The sequence below is a fragment of the Heterodontus francisci genome, unplaced genomic scaffold, assembly GCF_036365525.1.
Source record: "Heterodontus francisci isolate sHetFra1 unplaced genomic scaffold, sHetFra1.hap1 HAP1_SCAFFOLD_51_2, whole genome shotgun sequence".
Lineage (NCBI taxonomy): Eukaryota > Metazoa > Chordata > Chondrichthyes > Heterodontiformes > Heterodontidae > Heterodontus > Heterodontus francisci.
In genome coordinates, this window is record NW_027141369.1 from 2,525,090 (window position 1) to 2,539,973 (window position 14,884).

Consider the following 14,884-nt stretch of genomic DNA (forward strand, 5'->3'; position numbering starts at 1 on the left):
AGCAGGGACACAATGGGGCCGAATGGCCTCCTTCTGTGCTGTATGATTCTATGAACAAAAGAACGAGGAGCCGGAGTCGGCAAGTCAGCCACTCGAGCTTGCTCTGCCATTAAATACAATCATGGCTGATCTCATCACGGCAGTTCTTGTTTCTTGCCAGTAGATGTCACTTCACTCCAATACAGTGAAGTTTACAAATCTGAGAGAGGCCCTTTCAGTGCAGCAGCTTTTTCGGGAGCAGCGTGTGAGCGAGTGAGCAGCTGGGAAAGTCAGTTTGAAAGTAAATTTAATTTCCTTTTGTTTTTCGGCGGAGGCCAGGGGGCTGCTGGGTAAGTAAAACACTATATATTTGGGCGGTTTAAAATAACATTCCTTTCAGTGCAGCAGCTTTTTCGGGAGCAGCGTGTGAGCGAGGGAGCAGCTGGGAAGGTCAGTTTGAAAGTAAATTTAATTTCCTTTTGTTTTTCGGTGGAGGCCAGGGGGCTGCTGGGTAAGTAAAACACTATATATTTGGGCGGTTTAAAATAACTTTCCTTTCAGTGCAGCAGCTTTTTCGGGAGCAGCGTGTGAGCAGCTGGGAAAGTCAGTTTGAAAGTAAATTTAATTTCCTTTTGTTTTTCGGTGGAGGCCAGGGGGCTGCTGGGTAAGTAAAACACTATATATTTGGGCGGTTTAAAATATCTTTCCTTTCAGTGCAGCAGCTTTTTCGGGAGCAGCGTGTGAGCGAGTGAGCAGCTGGGAAAGTCAGTTTGAAAGTAAATTTAATTTCCTTTTGTTTTTCGGCGGAGGCCAGGGGACTGCTGGGTAAGTAAAACACTATATATTTGGGCGGTTTCTGAACCCGAGACACCACACTTGTAGTGTCTCCCACCCGCCCTCCTCCTCTAACCAAAAAAAAAAGGACTCGGTGGGGTGTTTATAAGGTAAGGCTTTTTCGATTTCTCTGGTTTTATTGTGATTGGTAAAAACTTTTCGTTCCTTTTTCATTTAACTAAGTTTAAACTTAAGATTAAAAATGGCAGGAGATCTCAGACCCGTATCATGCTCCTCTTGCTCAATGTGGGAGCTCAGGGACATGGCTGATGACCCTGTCTCCTTCACGTGCAGGAAGTGTGTCCAGCTGCAGCTCTTGTTAGACCGCATGACGGCTCTCGAGCTGCGGATGGACTCACTTTGGAGCATGCGCGATGCTGAGGAGGTCGTGGATAGCATGTTTAGTGAATTGGTCACACCGCAGATTAGGATTGCTGAGGGAGAAAGGGAATGGGTGACCAAAAGGCAGAGAAAGAGCAGGAAGGCAGCGCAGGAGTCCCCTGCGGTCATCTCCCTCCAAAACAAGTATCCCGTTTTGGATATTGTTGAGGGAGATGGCTCACCAGGGGAAGGCAGCAGTAGCCAGGTCCATGGCACCGTGGCTGGCTCTGCTGCTCAGAAGGGCGGGAAAAAAAAGTGGAAGGGCTATAGTCGTAGGGGATTCGATTGTAAGGGGAGTAGACAGGCGGTTCTGTGGTCGAAAACGAGGCTCCCGAATGGTATGTTGCCTCCCAGGTGCACGGGTCAGGGATGTCTCAGATCGTCTGCAGAACATTCTAAAGGGGGAGGGTGAACAGCCAGTTGTCATTGTGCGCATAGGCACTAATGATATAGGTAAAAAACGGGATGAGGTCCTACAAGCAGAGTTTAGGGAGTTAGGAGCCAAGTTAAAAAGTAGGACCTCAGAGGTAGTAATCTCAGGATTACTACCAGTGCCACGTGATAGTCAGAGTAAAAATGAAAGAATAGTCAGGATGAATGCGTGGCTTGAGAGATGGTGCAGGAAGGAGGGGTTCAGATTTTTGGGACATTGGGACCGGTTCTGGGGGAGGTGGGACTATTACAAATTGGACGGTCTGCACCTGGGCCGGACTGGAACCAATGTCCTTGGAGGTGCTTTTGCTAACGCTGTTGGGGAGGGTTTAAACTAATGTGGCAGGGGGATGGGAACCAATTGAGGTCAGTTGACAGTGAGGAGGTAGTAACTAAAGCCTGTAAGAAACTAGATCATGAAGTCAGTGTGACTAAGGGGAAGAGCAGGCAGGGAGCAGATGATGAATATAAAGGGACTGGTGGTCTGAGGTGCATTTGTTTTAATGCAAGAAGTGTACTTGGTAAGGCAGATGAACTTAGGGCTTGGATTAGTACCTGGGAGTATGATGTTATTGCTATTACTGAGACTTGGTTGAGGGAAGGGCATGATTGGCAACTAAATATCCCAGGATATCGATGCTTCAGGCGGGATAGAGAGGGAGGTAAAAGGGGTGGAGGAGTTGCATTACTGGTCAAAGAGGATATCACAGCTGTGCTGAAGGAGGGCACTATGGAGGACTCGAGCAGTGAGGCAATATGGACAGAACTCAGAAATAGGAAGGGTGCGGTAACAATGTTGGGGCTGTACTACAGGCCTCCCAACAGCGAGCGTGAGATAGAGGTACAAATATGTAAACAGATTATGGAAAGATGTAGGAGCAACAGGGTGGTGGTGATAGGAGATTTTAATTTTCCCAACATTGACTGGGATTCGCTTCATGTTAGAGGTCCAGATGGAGCAGAATTTGTAAGGAGCATCCAGGAGGGTTTTCTAGAGCAGTATGTAAATAGTCCAACTCGGGAAGGGGCCATACTGGACCTGGTGTTGGGGAATGAGCCCGGCCAGGTTGTTGAAGTTTCAGTAGGGGACTACTTTGGGAATAGTGATCACAATTCCGTAAGCTTTAAAATACTCATGGCCAAAGACGAGAGTGGTCCTAAAGCAAGAGTGCTAAATTGGGGGAAGGCCAACTATACCAAAATTCGGCAGGAGCTGGGAAATGTAGATTGGGAGCAGCTGTTTGAAGGTAAATCCACATGTGATATGTGGGAGGCTTTTAAAGAGAGGTTGATTAGCGTGCAGGAGAGACATGTTCCTGTGAAAATGAGGGATAGAAATGGCAAGATTAGGGAACCATGGATGACAGGTGAAATTGTGAGACTAGCTAAGAGGAAAAAAGAAGCATACATAAGGTCTAGGCGGCTGTTGAAAGACGAAGCTTTGAAAGAATATCGGGAATGTAGGACCAATCTGAAACGAGGAATTAAGAGGGCTAAAAGGGGTCATGAAATATCTTTAGCAAACAGGGTTAAGGAAAATCCCAAAGCCTTTTATTCATATATAAGGAGAAAGAGGGTAACTAGAGAAAGGATTGGCCCACTAAAGGACAAAGGAGGAATGTTATGCTTGGACTCAGAGAAAATGGGTGAGATTCTAAACGAGTACTTTGCATCGGTATTCACCGAGGAGAGGGACATGACGGATGTTGAGGTTAGGAACAGATGTTTGATTACTCTAGGTCAAGTCGGCATAAGGAGGGAGGAAGTGTTGGGTATTCTAAAGGGCATTAAGGTGGACAAGTCCCCAGGTCCGGATGGGATCTATCCCAGGTTACTGAGGGAAGCGAGAGAGGAAATAGCTGGGGCCTTAACAGATATCTTTGCAGCATCCTTAAACACGGGTGAGGTCCCGGAGGACTGGAGAATTGCTAATGTTGTCCCCTTGTTTAAGAAGGGTAGCAGGGATAATCCAGGAAATTATAGACCGGTGAGTCTGACGTCAGTGGTAGGGAAGCTGCTGGAGAAGATACTGAGGGATAGGATCTATTCCCATTTGGAAGAAAATGGGCTCATCAGTGATAGGCAACATGGTTTTGTGCAGGGAAGGTCATGTCTAACCAACTTAATAGAATTCTTTGAGGAAGTGACAAAGTTGATTGATGACGGAAGGGCTGTCGATGTCATATACATGGACTTCAGTAAGGCGTTTGATAAGGTTCCCCATGGCAGGCTGATGGAGAAAGTGAAGGCGCTTGGGGTCCAAGGTGTACTAGCTAGATGGATAAAGAACTGGCTGGGCAACAGGAGACAGAGAGTAGCAGTAGAAGGGAGTTTCTCAAAATGGAGACGTGTGACCAGTGGTGTTCCACAGGGATCCGTGCTGGGACCACTGTTGTTTGTGATATACATTAATGATTTGGAGGAAAGTATAGGTGGACTGATTAGCAAATTTGCAGACGACACTAAGATTGGTGGAGTAGCAGATAGTGAAGGGGACTGTCAGAGAATACAGCAGAATATAGATAGATTGGAGAGTTGGGCAGAGAAATGGCAGATGGAGTTCAATCAGGGCAAATGCGAGGTGATGCATTTTGGAAGATCCAATTCAAGAGTGAACTATACAGTAAATGGAAAAGTCCTGGGGAAAATTGATGTCCAGAGAGATTTGGGTGTTCAGGTCCACTGTTCCCTGAAGGTGGCTACGCAGGTAAATAGAGTGGTCAAGAAGGCATACGGCATGCTTTCCTTCATCGGACGGGGCATTGAGTACAAGAGTTGGCAGGTCATGTTACAGTTGTATAGGACTTTGGTTCGGCCACATTTGGAATACTGCGCACAGTTCTGGTCGCCACATTATCAAAAGGATGTGGATGCTTTGGAAAGGGTGCAGAGGAGGTTCACCAGGATGTTGCCTGGTATGGAGGGCGCTAGCTATGAAGAGAGGTTGAGTAGATTAGGATTATTTTCATTAGAAAGACGGAGGTTGAGGGGGGACCTGATTGAGGTGTACAAAATCATGAGAGGTATAGACAGGGTGGATAGCAAGAAGCTTTTTCCCAGAGTGGGGGTTTCAATTACTAGAGGACACGAGTTCAAAGTGAAAGGGGAAAAGTTTAGGGGGGATATGCGTGGAAAGTTCTTTACGCAGAGGGTGGTGGGCACCTGGAACGCATTGCCAGCGGAGGTGGTAGATGCGGGCACGATGGAGTCTTTTAAGATGTATCTAGACAGATACATGAATGGGCAGGAAGAAAAGAGATACAGAAGCTTAGAAAATAGGCGACATGTTTAGAGAGAGGATCTGGATCGGCGCAGGCTTGGAGGGCCGAAGGGCCTGTTCCTGTGCTGTAATTATCTTTGTTCTTTGTTCTTTGTACAACAGGAAAGAATTGTTCACATTATAGTGAATGTGTGGGATTTAGAAATACTAGGAGTGGAGACGAGTTATTACTTGTCTGCTCGATCCCCATAGCCCTGTAAAATTATTTCCTTCAAGTGCCCATTCAAATTCCTTTTGTAATCCTCGATTGTCTCCATTTCCACTGCCCCCGTGGGCAGCGAGTTACAGATCATCACCAATTAGTGTAAAAAAAGTTCTTGCGCACATTCCCCCTGTATCTCCTGTCCAAAACCTTCAATCTGTGTCCCCTAGTCCTTGTACCAATAGTTAACGGGAACAATGTTTCCTTGCCAACTTATTTAAAACTGTCATAGCCGAAAACACATCTATCAATTCTCCCCTCACTCTCCTTTGATGCAGGTAGAACAACCCTAGCTTTTCCAACCTAACCTTGTAACTAAAATCCTCCATCCCTGGATCCATTCTGGTGAATTTCCTCTGCATCCTCTCAAGGACGCTCAGATTCTTTCTTAAGTGTGGCAAGCAAAACTGGAAGCAACACGCCAACTGGGGCCTAACCAGAGCTTTATAATGGTTCAGCATAACTTCCCTGCTTTGTACTCAATGCCTCTTTTTTTCAAGCCCAAGATCCCATATGCTTTGCTAACCACTCTCGCAATATGTCTTGCCACCTTCAAAGATTGATGCACATGAACCCCAAGTCCCTCTATTCCGACACACACTTTAGAACTGTGCCATTAAGTAAATATTGCCTCTCCCTATTCCTTATGCCAAAATACATCACCTCACACTTGTCACTATTAAATTCCATCTGCCACCTGTCTGCCCATTCTGCTAGCCTATCATTGTCCTGTTGCAGGCAGTTCATATCATCCTCACTGTTTGCCACTCCTCCAAGTTTGTTGTCATCGGGATATTTTGAGATTCTACTCAATATTCCAAGGTCCAAGTCATTTATCTTTAGCAAAAAAAGCAGTGATTCCAGCACTGACCATTGGGAAAAACCACTGTCGACTATCCTCCAGTCTGACAAAGAATCATTTCATAAGACTCGCTGTTTTCTGTCCTTAAACCAATTTTCTATCCAATTGGACACTGACCCTCCTATACCACGAACCTCAATTTTGTAAACCCCACTTTTATGTGGTACCTTGTCAAACGCTTCCTTAAAATCCATATAAACAACATCCACTGCATTCCCTTCATCAAGCTGCTCTGTTAGTTCATCAAAAAATGCAGTTAGATTAGTCAAGCATGAACTCCCATTTATAAATCCATGCTCACTCTCCTTAATTAACTCAAACCTCTCCAAGTGACTGTTGATTTTTTACCCTGATTATTCTTTCTGAAACCTTACCCACCGCTGCTGTTAATCTAACTAGCCTGTAGTTAGCCGGAATGTCCTTACACCCTTTCTTGAATAAGGGCGTCGCATTTGCCACTGTTTACTCCTGGCACCTCCCCCGTATCCAGGGAAGATTGGAAGATTATGGCAAACTCTTCCAGTATCTGCATCCGCATTTCCTTTCGCAACCTGGGATGCCAGCCATCCGGACCAGGTGTTTTATCTTCCCTAAGCACAGCCAGCCTTTTTAGTACCTCCCTCTCTCAATTTGTACCATCTCCATTGACTCTACTCTCTTCACTTCGACTGATATTTTGTCAAATTCCACTTCCTCGGTGATCACTGATGCAAAGTACTCATTAAGTAGATTAACATTGCCCTGCACCTCGAAGCTTATATTATCCTTTTTGTTCCTAATAGGCCCGACTCAACCTCTTACTACCCACTTACCATTTACATGCTGCTCGAAGATTTTTGGGTTTCCTTTCATGTTGACTGTCGCTCCATTCTCATAGAAATAGAGAATAAGCAAATATAGAAGATATAAGTATTTCCCATCCTTGATGAGGTGGAATTTTTTATGCTGTGGGTAGCAATGTCTTGGCCCACGAGTGTGGTGGAAGCAGAGACAATTAATGATTTGAAAAGGAAATTAGATGGATACTTGAAGGAAAGAAACTTGCAGGAGGAAAGGGACCGAGCTGGTGAGTGGAACTGACTAGATTGCTCCGGGAGAGCCAGCATTGACGTGATAGGCCAAACGACCACCTTCTGTGCTGTAAATGACTCTGTGTTGTTTCTCAAATTCAATCCACTGGTGCTTGGTAAATAATCTCAAAGCAAATTGTGCAACCGGAAAATCAGAACCAAGGCAAGGGACGCATAAGGAAGCAAAATTGCTGAAATCCGGGATTGAATCAGGAACCTTTAAATCTTCAGTCTAACGCTCTCCCAACTGAGCTATTTCAGCCCTACATTAACAGTGGCTTGGTGTTCTTGTTTTGGAAGAAAATACATACATTCAAGTTTTCCAAAAAATTAAAGAACACAACATGTGAGTAATATTCCCCATTGCTTTCTCAGTACTGATGGATTGTGAAGCGGGAGATAGCCAGAAGTGCCACTGAGCCGCACAGACCCCGAGCTGAGAATGAAATGAGATCAAATTCAATCTTTCATAGTGAGATGCTGCTGAGAGGTAAGAGTCCTGAATCAAAGCGAGACTTGCTCATTTCAAACACTCCCTGTACTCTCTGCTCATGAAGCCTTACAAAAGGGAAAAACAGAATGGCACTCAAACTCACAACCCTGCCATTAAAAGTCTCATATTCGACTGACAGAACTGTCACTTCTACTCGGTCTCTTATTGGATGGATGCAACTCGAACGCAGGGGTGGCATTCAAATCCTCCCATGGGTCCACATGTCAGACTGAGTTCCATGTTGTAGACTCAAGCAAAGGAAATCTGCTCACTTCCAAAACTATCAGCGAATTGAAGCTGATTACAATCAACATCATCAGAGGTCAGAACGACCTGGTGAAAGAAGACACCCTGAAGAAGGATCCACAATTATTCAAAGGCATCGACAAAGTGAAAAACAAGAAAATCGATGAGTCAATGCAAGCCAAACAACAGAAACACTGAAGAATTCCATTCCATTCCAGTCCAGAACCCAGTCCTGTTGTTTTTGGAGTCAGGTCTCAATTACTGCAACAACTTTATATTCCCAGTTGGTTATCTGTACATTTAGTTAACTACAATTTTGTCGACAAGCTCTTTGAATCCAATTGTCTGGTCCTCAAGCCAGCTCCGTAGGGAAGTCAATTCCACCTTCTGCAAGGCTGAAACCAATAGATAACCTTAATCTAAAAATGCCAGCAGACCAGGGCTCGTCCGGGACTTGAACCCGGGATCTCTCGCATGTTAATTAACCATACTCCCAAAACAAGAATCATGCCCCTAGACCAACGAGCCACTGACAGGTCAAGCTTTATTAGCTGCTGTGGAATTTCACTGGAACCCCCCCAGCCAATCATCCATTTTTTTTCAGATCAAAGCAACATCCTGCAAATGCTGAAATAAAAACAGAAAGTGCTGGAAATGTTCAGCAGCTCTGGCAGCATCTGTGCTGTGAGAAACACAGTTAACATTTCAGGGCACTCACCTTTTGTTTCAGCCATCCTTTCAGACTGCTTCTGTCCATCGAATCTCACTTTCTATTCTATCCACAATCTAACCATTCACTACGTTACTACATTTTTCATGAATTCCTCATTTCTTTTATTAATGACAATTTTGTATGTCTGGCCTTTGCTTCAGACACCACCACAAGTGGAATCATGTCTCCATCTACCCAATCAAACCACTTCGCTGTTGCCTCACATTGCAATGTTTCTTTCACCCTGACAGACTGTGGAGTTTCTGCTGTTTGATTGCAGTTCTAGCTTCCTGCCAGTAGATGTCACCTCACTCCAATACAGTGAAGTTTACAAATCTGAGAGAGACACAACAGGAAATAATTGTTCACATTATAGTGAATGTGTGGGATTTAGAAATACTAGGAGTGGAGACGAGTTATTATTGCACTCTGCTATTACATCTTTTATAATGGACTCCAGCATTTTCCCCACGACTGATGTCAGGCTAACCGGTATATAATTCGCTGTTTTCTTTCTGCCTCTTTTTTTAAATAGTGGAGTTACATTAACTACCGTCCAATCCATTGGAACTGTTCCAGAGTCGATAGAATTTTGAAAAAAGACCAGAAATGCATCTGCCATTTCAAGGGCCACTTCCTTAAGTACTCTGGGGTGTAGATTATCAGGCCCTGGGGATCTATCGGCCTTCAATCCCATCAATTTCCCAAACATTCCCTACTAATACTGATTTCATACAGTTCCTCCTTCTCACTAGACCCTATGTTCCCCAACATTTCTGGGAGATAATTTGTATCCTCCTTTGTGAAGACAGATCCAAAGTATGTATTTAATTGGTCTGCCATTTCTTTGTTCCCCATTATAAATTCCCCCGTTTCTGACTGTAAAGGGCCACATTTGTCGTCAATAATCTTTTTCTCTACACATATCTATAGAAGCTTTTACAGTCAGTTTTTATGTTCTCTGCTAGCTTACTCTCATACTCTATTTCCCCCTTCTTAATCAATCCTTTTGACCTCCTCTGCTAAATTCGAAACTGCTCACAATCTTCAGGTTTGCTGCTTGTTCTGGCCATTTTCTATTTCTCCTCCTTGGATCTAATACTTTCCTTAATTTCTTTTGGAAGCCACAGTTGAGCCACCCTTCCTGTTTTACTTTTGCACAGACAGGAATGAACAATTGTTGTAATTCATCCATGCGCTCTTTAAATGCTAGCCATTGCCTATCCACTGTCAACCCTTTAAGTAACGTTCCCCAATCTATCATAGCCAACTCCCGCCTCATACCTTCATAGTTTTCTTTGTTTAGATTCAGGACCCGAGTCTCGGAATCAACTCTCTCACTCTCCATCTTAATGAAGAATTTTATCATATTATGGGCGCACTTCCCCAAGGGACCCCACACAACAAGATTGTTAACAAATCCTTTCTCATTACACAATACCCAGTCCAGGATGGCCTGTTCTCTGGAGGTGTTATACACCTCTATCAATTCTCCACTCAATCTCCTTTGAGAAAGGCAGAATAATCCTAGCTTTTCCACCCTAACCTTGTAACTAAAGTCCCCCATCCCTGGATCCATTCTGGTAAATCGCCTCTGCGTCCTCTCAAGGACTCTCACATTCTTTCTAAAGTCTGCTAAGCAGAACTGGAAGCAACACTCCAATTGGGGCCTAACCAGAGTTTTATAATGGTTCAGCATAACTTCCCTGCTTTTGTACTCAATGCCTCTATTTATAAAGCCCAAGATCCCATATGCTTTGCGAACCACTCTCGCAATATGACTTGCCTCCTTCAAAGATTGATGCACATGAACCCCAAGTCCCTCTATTCCAGCACACTCTTTAGAACTGTGCCATTAAGTATATATTGCCTCTCCCTATTCCTTATGCCAAAATACATCACCTCACACTTGTCACTATTAAATTCCATCTGCCACCTGTCTGCCCATTCTGCTAGCCTATCACTGTCCTGTTGCAGGCAGTTCATATCATCCTCACTGTTTGCCACTCCTCCAAGTTTGGTGTCATCGGCATATTTTGAGATTCTACTCTGTATTCCAAGATCCAAGTCACTTACCTTTAGCAAAAAAAGCAGTGGTTCTGGCACTGACCCTTGGGGAACACCACTGTCGACTATCCTCCAGTCTGACCAAGAACCATTTAATATGACTCGCTGTTTTCAGTCTTTAAAACAATTTACTCTCCAAATGGACACTGACCCTCCTAATCCATGAACCCCAATTTTGTTAACCACCCTTTTATGTGGTACTTTATAAAATGCTTTCGTAACATCCATATAAACAACATCCACTGCATTCCCTTCATCAGTATTCTCAGATAGTTTATCAACAAATGCAGTTAGATTCGTCAAGCATGAACTTCCATTGATAAATCCATGCCCACTCTCCTGAATTAACTCAAACCTCTCCAAAGGACTTGATTTTTTTCCCTGACCTGTTGATCTCATGCTGATAGCAAGCTCACCAGAGAGCATGTATTTGGCAATGTGACCGTCATCCATTTGGCCCAGTCAACAGAGTCACCGCTGACTCAAGAGGGGAAACATGCTGCGGATCCCTGCACGCTGGTGTACTTCCGCATTCGGCACTCTGTCCTGCCAGGAGATGCCCAGTATCCATCTGAGGCAGTGGAGGTGGAAGCTGTTCAGCCGCTTTTTTTGGCTTGTATAAGTTGTTGATGCTTCTCTACTACAAAGGAGGGTGCTGAGAACACAAGCCTTGTACACGTGGAGCTTTGTATTTTCGGTCAGTTTGCTGTCGGTTCACACTTGTCTTCTCAACTTTGACATGACAGCTGCAGCATTGGCAATCCTGGTGCTGATTTCAGTATCAAGGGACAGATTGCTGGTGATTGTTGATTGAAGGTATGTGAAGCTGTTGACAACCTCCAAAGTGAGGTTGTCGATGTTGATGGAAAGTGGAGTCTCTACGTCCTGGCCCGTAACTTTCATCTTCCTGATGCTGATTGTCAGTCCAAACTCTTTGCAGGCCAGGGAGAACCGATCTACAAGCTGCTGTGACTGAACTTCATTATGGGATGTCAGCACAGCATCATCAGCAAATAGCAACTCACAGACTAGGAATTTACCCACTTTGGTCTTGGCGCACAGTCTTGCCAAGTTGAACAGCTTGTCGTCAGCTCTGATGTGCAGGTGAACACCTATATCTGAGTAATTGAAAGTGTACAATAGCAGCATGGAGAAGAATATGCCAATTATAAAGGATGTGATAACTAGACAGTTCGAAAATGATGACATGATTGGGCAGAGTCAACATAGAATTATGAAAAGGAAAACAGGTTTGAAAAACCTGTTGAGATTTTTGAGGATGTTACCTATAGAACAGATAAAGGAAAACCAGTGGATGTGTGGTATTTGTATTTTCCTTTGGTAAGGTCCCACACATGAGGTGAGTAAACAAAATTAGAGCACATAGGCTTGGGGATAATATACTGATATGGATTGAGAATTGGTAAACAGACCGAAAACAGAGAGCAGGAATAACGGGTCCTTCTCAGGATGGCAGGCTGTTACTATTGGGGTACTGCAAGGATCAGTGTTGGAGCCACAGCTGTTAACAACCTATATAAATGATTTGGATGTGGGGATTAAATGCAATATTTCCAAGTTTGCAGATGACACAAAGCTCGGTGAAGTGTGAGTTGTGAGGAGGATGCAGAGAGGCTTCCAGGGGACCTGGAGAGGCTAAGTGAATGGGCAAGGACATGGAATATAATGTGAATAAGTGTGAAGTTATTCACTTTGGTAGAATAAACAGAAAGACAGAGTATTTCTTAAATGGTGAGAGGTTGGGAAGTGCCGATGTCCAAAGGGACCTGGGTGTCCTTGTTCCTGAGACACTAAAAGCTCTTGTGCAGGTGCAGCAATCAATTAGGAAGGCAAATGGTATGTTGTACCCACACGAGGGGTCATGAGTACAGGAGTAAAGATGTCTTGCTGCAATTGTATAGAGCCTTGGTGAATCCGCACTGGAGTATTGTGTACAGTTTAGTCTCCTCATCTTATGAAGGATACACTTGCCATAGAGGTGGTGAAACAGAGGGTCAACAGACTAATCTTTTTTTTGCATTTATTTCATTTCATCTCAGTTTGTTCAGTTTGCTTACCTACTGTTTTTTTTTCAGGTTTGTACTTGCTGCTGTTCAATATTCAGTCCATTAACACCTAATCTGTACTAATGCTTTGTCTTTCAACACACCATTAACATATTGTTTGCCTTTGCTGCATGACCTTTTGGTCAGCTATGTGGCCTTGTCCAATCTACACCTTCTCCTTTGTTATCTCTTGCCCCACCCCCACCCCACTTGCTTGTAACCTGTGACTTTTCTAATATATGTCAGTTCCGAAGATGGGTCACTGACCTGAAACATTAACTCTGCTTCTCTTTTCACAGATGCTGCCAGACCTGCTGAGTGGTTCCAGCATTTCTTGTTTTTATGTCACCAGACTAATCCCTGGGATGGTGGGATTGTCTGATAAGGAAACTGGGCCTGTATTCCTTAAAGTTTCGAAGAATGAGAGGTGATCTGATTGAAACTGACAAAATTCTTACAGGGCGTGACAGTGTGGATGCAGACAGGATGTTTGCCCTGGTTGGTGAGTCTAAAACCAAAGGACATCGTCTCAGAATAAGGAGTAGGCCATTTAAAACTGAGATGGGTGGAATTTCTTCACTCAGACGGTGGTGAATCATTGGAATACTGTGCCCCAGAGGGCTGTGGCAGCTCAATCATTGAGCATGTTCAAGACAGAAATTGATAGAAATCTTGATACTCATGACATCAAGGGATATGGGGATAGCATGGGAAAGGGGCTTTGAGGTAGGTGATCAGCCATGATCGAATTGAACGACAGAGCAGGCTCGACGGGCTGAATAGCTTACTCCGATGTTCCTCTGTTCCTAAGAGAGTTGGCGCCAGCGCGCAGCCCTGCTTTACCCCACTGCTGATCTTGAAAGCGTCTGATGTTGCTCCATTGTAACTGATGGACCTGTGCATGTTCTCGTGGAAAGAAGAGATGATGCCCAAGAGGTCAGGAGGGCAGCCTATGTTCCATCGCAGTTTGAAGAGGCCGTCTCTGCTGACAAGATCAAAGGCCTTAGTGATGTTAATAAAAATGTGTGAGGCTCTGTGGCGCAATGGGTAACGTGTTGGACTTCTAAATAATGATTAAGACGGTATTCAAAGGTTGTGGGTTCAAGTCCCACCAGAGTCAGGTTTTGGACCAGAAACAGAGGAGCACAACGGAACAGCAAATGAAGAAATGCGTCAAAAGCACAGACTCGGAGAGAGAGAGGAGCAGAGCAGGGGAAAAAAAAAATCGAGGAGTGACGTCACAATGGAGAGTGAGAGCAGGGAAACAGAGAGCCGCTGGGGTGAGTATGCAGGATTTGGTTCTTTCTTCGGTGCAGTGGAAGGAGCTGTTTGATGAGGATCTGGTAAGCTGTGACATCACAGGCAAGCAGGTAGTTGATTGGTTTGGAAGAACCGACCTGCTTGATGCGCATCTGGTAAGTGAATAAGATCCATTTTAGTCCTAACGTTTAAAATAGTAAACAAACTAGTGGTAAGTTTCATAAAATATGCAATAAAATGAATCATTGAATAAAATATTTAAGTAGTTAATTGAAACACGTTAAGGATGACAGGCCAGGTGATGTGTCACAGCTGCAGCATGTGGGAGTTCCTGGATGCCAGTGTGATCCAGGGCAAACACGTCTGCAGTAAGTGTTTGCGGCTCAAAGAGTGAGAAAAAAGGAATGTAGTGGTAGTAGGGGACAGTATAGTAAGGTGGATTGACTCTGTTCTCTGCAGCAAAAGCAAGAGTCCAGACGGCTGTGTTGCCTGCCGGTGCCAGGATTCAGGACGTCTGCTCAGGGCTGGAGCGAAACATACAATGGGAGGGGGAGGATCCAGTCGTCGTGGTCCATGTCGGTACCAAAGACATAGGCAGGACAAGGATAGAGGTTCTGCAAAGTCAGTATGAGGAACTAGGCACCAAATTAAGAAGCAGAACCTCAAAGTTAATCATCTCTGGATGATTACCTGAGCCATGTGCAAATTGGCATAGGACAAATAAGATTAGAGAAAGTAATGTGCGGCTGAAAGACTGGTGTGGTAGTAGTGGGTTCTGGTTCGTGGGGCATTGGCACCAGTACTGGGGAAAGAGGTGGCTGTACCGTTGGGACTGTCTGCACCTGAACCGTGCCGGTGCCGGTGTTCTAGCGAGCCACATAACGAGGGAAGTAGAGACGGTTTTAAACTGAATAGTGGGGGCAAGGGATCAAATTTGGGAAGATATGGTGAATCAAGGAGGAGAGACAAGGCAAGAGAGAAAGGTATAAATATGGGAAAT

General features: G+C 44.5%; 1 non-coding gene across 1 annotated transcript; it reads left to right on the forward strand.

The window, feature by feature from the left end:
• Positions 1-13,653: 13,653 nt before the first annotated feature.
• trnar-ucu (transfer RNA arginine (anticodon UCU)) lies at positions 13,654-13,744 on the forward strand. The gene is given in 2 exon segments: positions 13,654-13,690; positions 13,709-13,744. It is a non-coding gene; the product is annotated as a tRNA-Arg (tRNA).
• Positions 13,745-14,884: the final 1,140 nt, after the last annotated feature.